The sequence below is a fragment of the Sceloporus undulatus genome, chromosome 1 (genome assembly GCF_019175285.1).
Source record: "Sceloporus undulatus isolate JIND9_A2432 ecotype Alabama chromosome 1, SceUnd_v1.1, whole genome shotgun sequence".
In the NCBI taxonomy this organism is placed as follows: domain Eukaryota; kingdom Metazoa; phylum Chordata; class Lepidosauria; order Squamata; family Phrynosomatidae; genus Sceloporus; species Sceloporus undulatus.
The window spans coordinates 354,075,111-354,083,957 of NC_056522.1; the positions used below are offsets into that span (position 1 = coordinate 354,075,111).

Below are 8,847 nucleotides of genomic sequence, written 5' to 3' on the forward strand. Positions count from 1 at the left end.
GATATCTGGTCCTCTAGGATAGGGGTCTTGGAGATCTTTCGTCCACGGGGTGGCCATGAGTCGGGCCCAACTCATGGGCAGTTAACAACTAGAAGAAGATAGCTTTAATCCATATTGTTTTTCAATATATTGATAGATGCCTTGAATTTTCCCATTATTGGGAGAAAGGTGGAATATAAATGAATTAAAACAATAAAGAAATACAGAAAATCCCCTTCAATTGTCTTCTCCAGCCCTTGCATCTCACTTTTGTGCTTCTCTTACCCATCTTCCCTGGATGATATTGGCTCCTCTGACAACACTTTTCCTAGATCTGAACAATCTACCAAAGAGTGATGTGTCCATCAGCCTGGCACCTGGCACATTATAGTACCTGAACTGATGACTGCCTAAGGCTTCATCACCCCAACTACAAAACCCCCAAGTTCATTACAATATTGATTATTTACTCAAGAGTCAGATGATCAAACAGATAAGTACTTCCATTTTTAAAAACAAAACAAAATGTGGTTAGAAAATACAAGATTCTGGAGTTATTTAAAGAAAAGGACCATGGGTCAATGGTACAGTACATGTTTTGCATGCAAGAAGAATATTCTCACACAATAGCTTTATTCGCTTTTTAAAAAATCCATACTGAGTACTTCAATTAGTCTTTAAAAAATTCCATACTGAGTAGTTCAATTAGAGTCTTGCTGATTAAGCAAGTAATTAGAAAATTAATTATAAAAGCAGAACTAAGTACAACCACCCTGCCATTCCAGGTCATGAGGGAAATATAATATATAAGCCAAAATCTACCTTTAGTCGTTGTTGTAGAATGCGGGCCTAAAACTGTATGCTTAATAACAGAATTAACCCTATAAATTAACCTGTCAATTTGTTTCCCATTCCAGACAGGCTCCAGAGAACTATGGGTCACTTTTTCAGCCCCTTTTCTTTTTTAACATGAGTCCAAGTACATCAACTAAAAATGGAATACAAGATAATTTACACAGATGCCGAAGAGGGTGTCTTGTACTCAATCTGAACATCAGCCTGTCTGATGTTACACATGAACTCTCCTTGCTACTGAAGAACCCTCCAAATGTGTTGAACTACAGCTGCCATAACTATCCCATCAATAGTCATGTAGATAAGGATAATGGTAACTGCCTTTCTATGGTGATGAGATTGTTTACTCCTGTGAGTTAATACTCAGTGCATCTGAGGAACTAAAGTCTATGAAAGCTCATGTTGCCAATTTCTTTCTTTCAGTTCATCTCAAAGGTGCTACAAGATCTCTCCACATACTGATTCTACAGACTAACATGGCTATATATTTTAATTCTGTGCTGATGTTAGCATTGATATTAGTATGGTTCTCCCAAGTCAGACAGGCTTTTGCTGAAGAGAGGTACTGTATGTGTAAAAAAATCTGCCAGGCATAAGCACTGCACTAGAGGTTAATACTTGTGGATCTCTCAGAGACAACAGCATTGGCACCACTGTTAATTCTAACTACTGCAAAGAAGCAATGGTTAACAACTTCTAAATATCTTTTATCTTGAAAGCCCTATGATGAGACAATCCAAACTGAAACAAGAGAGAGTGCTAGAAGGTGAGACTGCAAGGTTGAAGGCATTCAACCAGGTACTGAGGTAGAGCAGATGAGAAGTATGAGTAGCACTGTGATGTTCAGCTGCTGAGACACACAAAGGTGAAAGAAAAGCCTGGAAATACACAATATAAACTATGGTCCTGAGTTTACAAGACCTGAATAGGGTTCTTGGAAGTCTTTCATTCATAGGATCACCTAAAATCAAAGTTGATTTGATGGCAAATAGGAATTACAACAAGTTCAACTCATTTGCAGGACACCAGGTTAGGGAAAGACAACCTACACTGACTGGCAGGGATTGTCTGCCTTTCCCATTCTTCCTAGGGCTCTCTTTAACACTATGCATTATAGCACAATGATTCTACTTTAACTGCCATGTCTGCACCCTATGGAATGGATTTGCAGTCCGCTGAAGCACTAGAGCTATCTGTTAAAGAAATCTAGACAACTCTCCCTAAAATGCAAATCCCAGGATTCTGCAGGACAGAACCACGGCACTTAAAGTAAAATAATAATGCTAGAATTGTGTAGCCTGAAAGAGCCCAGGAAACTCAACATGTGAATTTTCAAATGTAAATTACATGCACTCTGTCCCAGCAATGATCTTTCCCTCTAATGGTCACAAACCATGAGAGCATATATGTCAGGAACACCACCTCTGAGTATTCCTTGCCTAAAAAAGCCCTATGAAATTCATGGGGTTGCCATAAACCAAACTGTGAATTAAAGACACATATGTACACACAATGGATATCATAATGGCTCTCCCTAACACAGGGGTACATTCTTCCTATGATAGTCCTCTTATATAAAAGGTTGTAACAGCTATTGGGACTTTATTGATAAATTTTTCATGTGTGCAGAAACTGAAATCATCACTCATCTGAGCAACTCCTACTGCAACATGCCTCAATATGCCCTTAATGTGCTTGTCTTCTCTTCCTGGTTTTGGAACATTTGGTTCCACATATTTTGTTCTGAGCATATTTTGTTCCAAATTTGGTATTAACTGTATTGTTTTTAAATACTTTCAGCAAGCACATGTAACTTATGCTGTAACTGGCAGCTGCCACCTTGGAATTTCTGGACTTGGAACTTGGTGGAAGACACCGATAAAAGGTTGAAATGGGAATTATAGAAGAAATACATTTTTAGCATTACTTCTTATTCCACAGACAGAAAAATAAGACATGGAAGGATGGATAATCTTGGAGACATCCTCCCATAAAACATTTAATGGAACTTACACAGGACTGGACATGTGATTGATCAAATACTGGCCAAATATTTTGACTGTGTTAAATGAGAACAGAAGATATCCATCAGCAGGTATGATACACAAGCAAATGATAAAATAATGTTAGAATCCTGATGTATTCTATCAGATGTATTGAAACTGTGGATGCTGGGGGGATGGGTTGCACTTTGGCTAGGCTTTAGAGATAGTGAGATGTAGTGCTAGGCTGGACCAGGTGTGGACTATCTGATGTCCTTGAAGATCTGGCTTGCCGAGGCTGGGAATGCAGTTTCGTTTCTGTGAGAAGAGCAGCTCAGGGAAAAGGAATGGAGGATGGGAACTAGTGAGGGGAAGGAGGGGTCCAGTTGCACGGGCTTTTGCTAGGGGTGGAGCAGGGGGGAATTTATGCATTGGTTTGGCTGGGAGGGGTCAGTCTCAGCTAAGAAGCTGAGTGATGTGGAATTGCTGATTCTGGAACTATCAATAAAGTGCTGTTGATTTATCAATCAAGCTGACTGGTTGATTGTCCAGGATTCTGGTCTCGCACTCTGACAAATAACTAGACAGTTATTCCTTTGAAAGGATGGCAGTAACTGCAATGAAGTATTTTACTATATTTGTATTCTGTCTACTCTATTTGTATTTATTATATTTGTATTCTGTCCTAGATCTTGGACTGAGTTTTGCCTGTATTTTGTTTTAACTGATATTGTGGACTGCCTTAGGTCTCATATGGGAAGAAATGTGGGGAAATAAATAAGCATGAACTACAATTTCCATAAGCCCCGAACAGCAAGGTTACGAGAGTTATAGTCTCAAAATATAACATTTCCTATCTCTATTTGGTCTTTTCTCCAAGGAGTCCACAGTAAAAAAAAATACGTAAACTCCTCCCATTTTATCTTTACAACAGTACTTCCAGTACGGTAGGTCTGAGTCTATTTACTTGAATTAACGTCACTTAATGAGTCAGTTAGCAAGGATATGAATCTGGATCTTCCTATTCCTAGTGTGATACTCCACACACTAAACCATGGTAGGAATCATGTAAGTCTCCAAATGTTGTTGGAATGCAACTTCCAGCACTGTTGAGTAATGCTGGAAATTGCAGCCCAATAGCCTCTTGAGCATCAAATTATTCCTACCCCTGTAATATTGGGGAGCAACATTCCTCCAATTGGAAACATTGGTATGATTGGGGCCTATTTCAGGAGTAGCATGAAAGCTGCTATCACTTTTACTTATGTTTCCATACAGAACATTAGGTTTCCATGCAGAGTGGCATCCTTGTAATATTTGTCCACAATGCCAACCAAAATGCAAAACTGAATTTTGGTTGAGTTTCCCTTATCCAGCATGCTTGGGACCAGAAGTGTTTGGGATTTTTGAATATTTAGGAATATCTGCATATATATAATGAAATATCTTGCTGATGGGACCCAATTCTAAACAGGAAATTCATGTATGTTTCATATACACCTTATACACATAATCTGAAAGAAACATTATGCACAATATTATAATAATGTTGTGCATTAAGCAAAGTTTTTGTACAACGAGCCACCAGAAAGCAAAGGTATCACTATCTCAGCCATCCATGTGGATAATTTTGGAATATTTTGGAATTCCAGAAAAGGAAGACTCAACCTCTACACAATAATAGTGCTATGATTCTACTTAAATTCCATTACCTGCATATAATCTAACTGGTCTAATTTGCACTGCAGAATTAATGCAATCTGATACTGCTTTAAATGCCAGGCCCATTTTATGGAAACCTGGGATTTTTAGTTTGTTGTGGCTCCAGTTCTGACAGAGAAGGCTAGATATCTCACAAAACTATAAATCCCTGCATTCCACAGCATTGAGCCATGGCAGTTAAAACGGTGTCAAACTGCATTATTTCTGCAATGCAGATTAGACCTATGGAATCCTGACGTTTGTAGTTTGAGGAGGGGAAAATAAATTATCTGCCAGAGAGCTCTAATGCTTCATCAGATCCCAAAGGAGAAAAAATAGACTTTGATTTTTTCCAAAGAAACTACCCAACAGCAACATAATATCAGTGTTATCCATCACAGTAGCTGCATGCAATAACAGCATTAAATTGTATTTGAAGATACATTAGATTGCTGTAGCATAAAAATTGACATAAAGGAGTCCAGTAGCACCTTTGAGTCTAAAGGGGAAGGAAAAAAAATCTAACAAACATGTGTGGACTACAGCATTAATCTACCAGTACGTGTTTTGTGCTGCTGTTGTGCACCTTCAAGTAGTTTCCAATTTATGGAAATGACTTCTAGAAAGCTGAACCTATCATGGCATTTTCTTGGCAAGATTTGTTCAGCGGGGGTTTGCAACTGCCTTTTTCTGAGGGTGAGAGAGTGTGACTTGCCCAAGGTCACTTAAGGATGCACATGGCTGAGCAGGATTTGAATCCTGTCCTCCAAAGTCCAATATGAAACCACTACAATAACACAACTGCCATCTCCGGCCTGAGAGGCAGTTCGCCAGGCAAGTCACAGCTCCATCAGGACTAAGCCTGAAGGAAGGAGACTCCTCCCTCCACAACTGCCATCCGCCGGCTGAAGGGAGTTTGCCAGGCAAATCCAGTTCCATCAGGGCTAGCCTGGAAGAAGGAAGAGCCCTCCTCCAATCCATCTGCCTTGGTCCAGCGCTTAGGGGGAGAAGAACCACTGGACCTAATCCCCTTTCCCTCCATCATTCCCTTCTCCTTTTGTTTCGTGCTTTTAGATTGTAAGCCGGAGGGCAGGGAACTGTCTGAATTAAAAAAAATATGTAAGCCACACCCTGAGAGCCATTAGGGCTAAAGGGCGGGATATAAATACCTAAAATAAATAAAATAACCTGGTGCTAGTGTATTCTAGTCAATATAAAAATCAACTCCATATACAATAATCAGGGAATGCAGCTCATTCTAAGCGTTATTTCTCAGAGGTTTTATAGTCTTCAATGGGGATTTGCTTCACAAGGGCAAGTCTCAACTCCATGACGAAGCTGAGTTGAATTTGGGCTACTCAATTTCTTGGAGCAATCTAGTCCTAAAGCTTGTTGCAAGAGGAGGGAAAAAATCAGAGTTTCTGCATTTTTTTTGGAAGAGCAATACATAAATGCAAATAATAAACATTTAGAAATGTTTAGAGACAAGACCCTACAAACGGTGGTGTTTATCAGATGAGCTCTTAAAGAGGTCTATTCCAGTGTGATCCTCTAGCTGCCTCCTGTTGCATGCGGGGATTGGCAGTTTAAGGAGGGGATTAGAATTCTCAGGCAGAGAAGTTCAGTCCTTAAAACTGCCACCCAGAATGCAACAGGAGGCTGCTAGAGGAGTCACACTGGAATAGTACCTCTTTAAGAGCATAGTGTGATAAACATCGGTGTGAGGAAAAAGAGACATTTCTCAGAGTGATCTACCTAAAGGCTTGTTAGGGAGGATTTGCCCTGAACTCGTGAAGAGCAGTATATAAATTCAAAAACAATATCTAAAAAGGGATAGAGACAGAGTCCTAAACAAAATGGTGGATGAAAGGGGACATTTCAGAGTGATCACCTTAAAGGCTTGTTGTGGGGTGAGAAAAAATATCCCATATTCCTCCCTGGACTCTGTAAAAGCAGTAAAAGAAGGCAAAGTTGAGGTTATCATACTTTGATCATGTTATAGGAGCATGACTCATTAGAAAAGACATTGCTAGGAAGGTAGAAGGTACTAGAAAGCGAGGAAGCTAAATGCCAGATGGATGGACTCAATCCAGGAGTTCTGAGCCTACAGGGCAACCCATAGGGTTGCCATGAGACTGACTGGAGGGCAGTAAAAAGAACAACAAAGAGAGAGAGCACTACAAATGGCTTGACAGAAAGAGACAGTTCTCAGAGATCTGCTTTAAAGGACTGTGGCAGGAGGACAAAAAGAAAAAGAAATCAGTGGAGCAGTACATACATGCAAATACAAAATATTTAAAATGCTTAAGGATAGAGCCTACAAATGGTGTAGAAATTCAAAGACATACCCAGGTTAGTTTGGAAATTCACTATGCAAAAGGATCACGGGCATTCTTGAGACTAACGAAACAAGAAGTTGGTAGCCTGACCTTCGTAGACTTGAACCTACTTCCTTGGATGCATTGGGTGAGTGGAAAGCTCAGGGACAGACCTATATAGCCTGTGTCCTCAGCATGCAACACTTCCTGACACACTACACACACTAACAGTAGCTAACCCCCAGCCTCAGGAGGTCTCTTGGCCTATTCATCACATCATCTTTTAGCTCCCACACTACCCTCCCAATATCATAGGATTATCTACTAACCTTGGATTTAGGCAAACATCCTGCTTTGTCCCCCAATGATGAAATGCTAGAAATGATAGATATAGGATGGGGGACACCTGGCTGAACAAGACTTCCCTGGTTAGTACTTAGCTAGAAAAAAAAATGAAATGCACAGATATAGGATGGTGACACCTGGCTGAATGAAACTACGGGTGAAAGGGACTAGGAGTCCAAGTAGACACAAGTTGAACATGAGTGAACAGTGTGATGCGGCAGCTAAAAAGGCCAGTGCGATTTTACCTTCATCAATAAAAGTATAGTGTCTAGATCAGAGAAGTATAGTGCCACTGTATCCTTGGTCAGGCCCACCCAGAAAGTGTTTCAACATTTGTGCTGTTGACAAGGAAGTACAAAACAATCCACCTCAGCCAAACATAGAGATACGTATTAGCATGCTAAATCTTGAGACTTGGAGCTAACACTAACCGGGAAACAAAGGACCAGAGATCAGGGTGACCAGATAGCCTCCTTCCAGAAAGTTCTAAATTTCAGCCTTCTGTCCAGGAGGAATTCCAAATATCTTCCATTTTGAGCAGGACTAAGAAGCATTGATTTTAGATTTGTGTTTTAGCTTTTATTTGTAATGTCCAACATTTTTTCTTGAATGCCCTGCATTTTGCAGTGCCTGTCCTCCTTGCAGTTAGGACATCTGTCGCCCTGCCAGAGATGCTATAAGGTGATATCCCACTGACACTGAAAAGACATTGAGAAACTGGAGCGTGTCCAAAGAGGTGGACTAAAATGGCGAAGGGTCTGGAAACCTTGCCCTATGAGGAACGACTCAGGAGCTGGGGATGTTTAGCCTGGAGAAGAAGAAGGTTAAAAGACGATATGATGCCCTGTTAAATTATTAAAAGGATGTCTAACTTGTTTTCTGCTGCTCCAGAGAACAGGACCCGGAACAATGGATGCAAGCTCCAGGAAAAGATTCCACCTCATTAGGAAGACTTCCTGACAGTAAGGGCTGTTCGACAGTGGAACACACTCCCTTGGAAGGTAGTGGAGTCCTTCCTTAGGGGTCTTTAAAACAGGGCTGGATGGCCATCTGCAATGGGGGTGCTTTGATTGGGAGTTCCTGCATGGCAGAATGGGGTTGGACTGGATGGTCCTATCGTCCTCTCCAAGTCTATGATTCACGACCGTCCTTAAAACATAAAAGGCCACCTCACCCCACATCCACAAAGTTTGCATTCCTATGCATTCTCACACACTGACGGGAATATATAAGGTCTGCCCTGGGCTTTCGATCCACCAAATGCATCTGAGGAAGTAGGTCCAAGTCTACAAAAGTCTGTCTTCCGTTATTCTCAAAGGTGGTGCAAATGTGCGATGATGCCCAGAGGCAACAAATCGGAGAGGCGCGTGGCCAGCAGTTGAGTCTTGGAGTACAGCTCTGGAGGTCAGGGTTGATCCCCAGCTCGGCCATGAAACCCACTGGGTGCCTTGGCCAGTCACACTCTCTCAGCCTCAGGGAAGGCAAGGCAAGCCCCCTCTGAGCAAAACCCTCGCCCGGAAAACCCGGGGAGCCCCTTTCCTTACCTTCAGCCTCAACAGCTGCACTTCCGGAAGTCACAGCCACGCGGGCGCCTCGCGGTGGCAGGCGCGGCCCACTGACGTCATCACTCCGCGACCGGCAGCCTCCAAACCTCCCCTGTACGGAAA

At 41.6% G+C, this 8,847-nt stretch overlaps 1 protein-coding gene across 1 annotated transcript in view; it reads right to left on the minus strand.

The window, feature by feature from the left end:
• The window catches only part of DDX24 (DEAD-box helicase 24), a 37,353-nt gene extending 28,506 nt beyond the window's left edge, over window positions 1-8,847 (minus strand). Inside the window, 1 exon segment of the mRNA XM_042454886.1 lies at window positions 8,725-8,847. The gene's annotated coding sequence lies outside the window, so the exon portion shown is untranslated.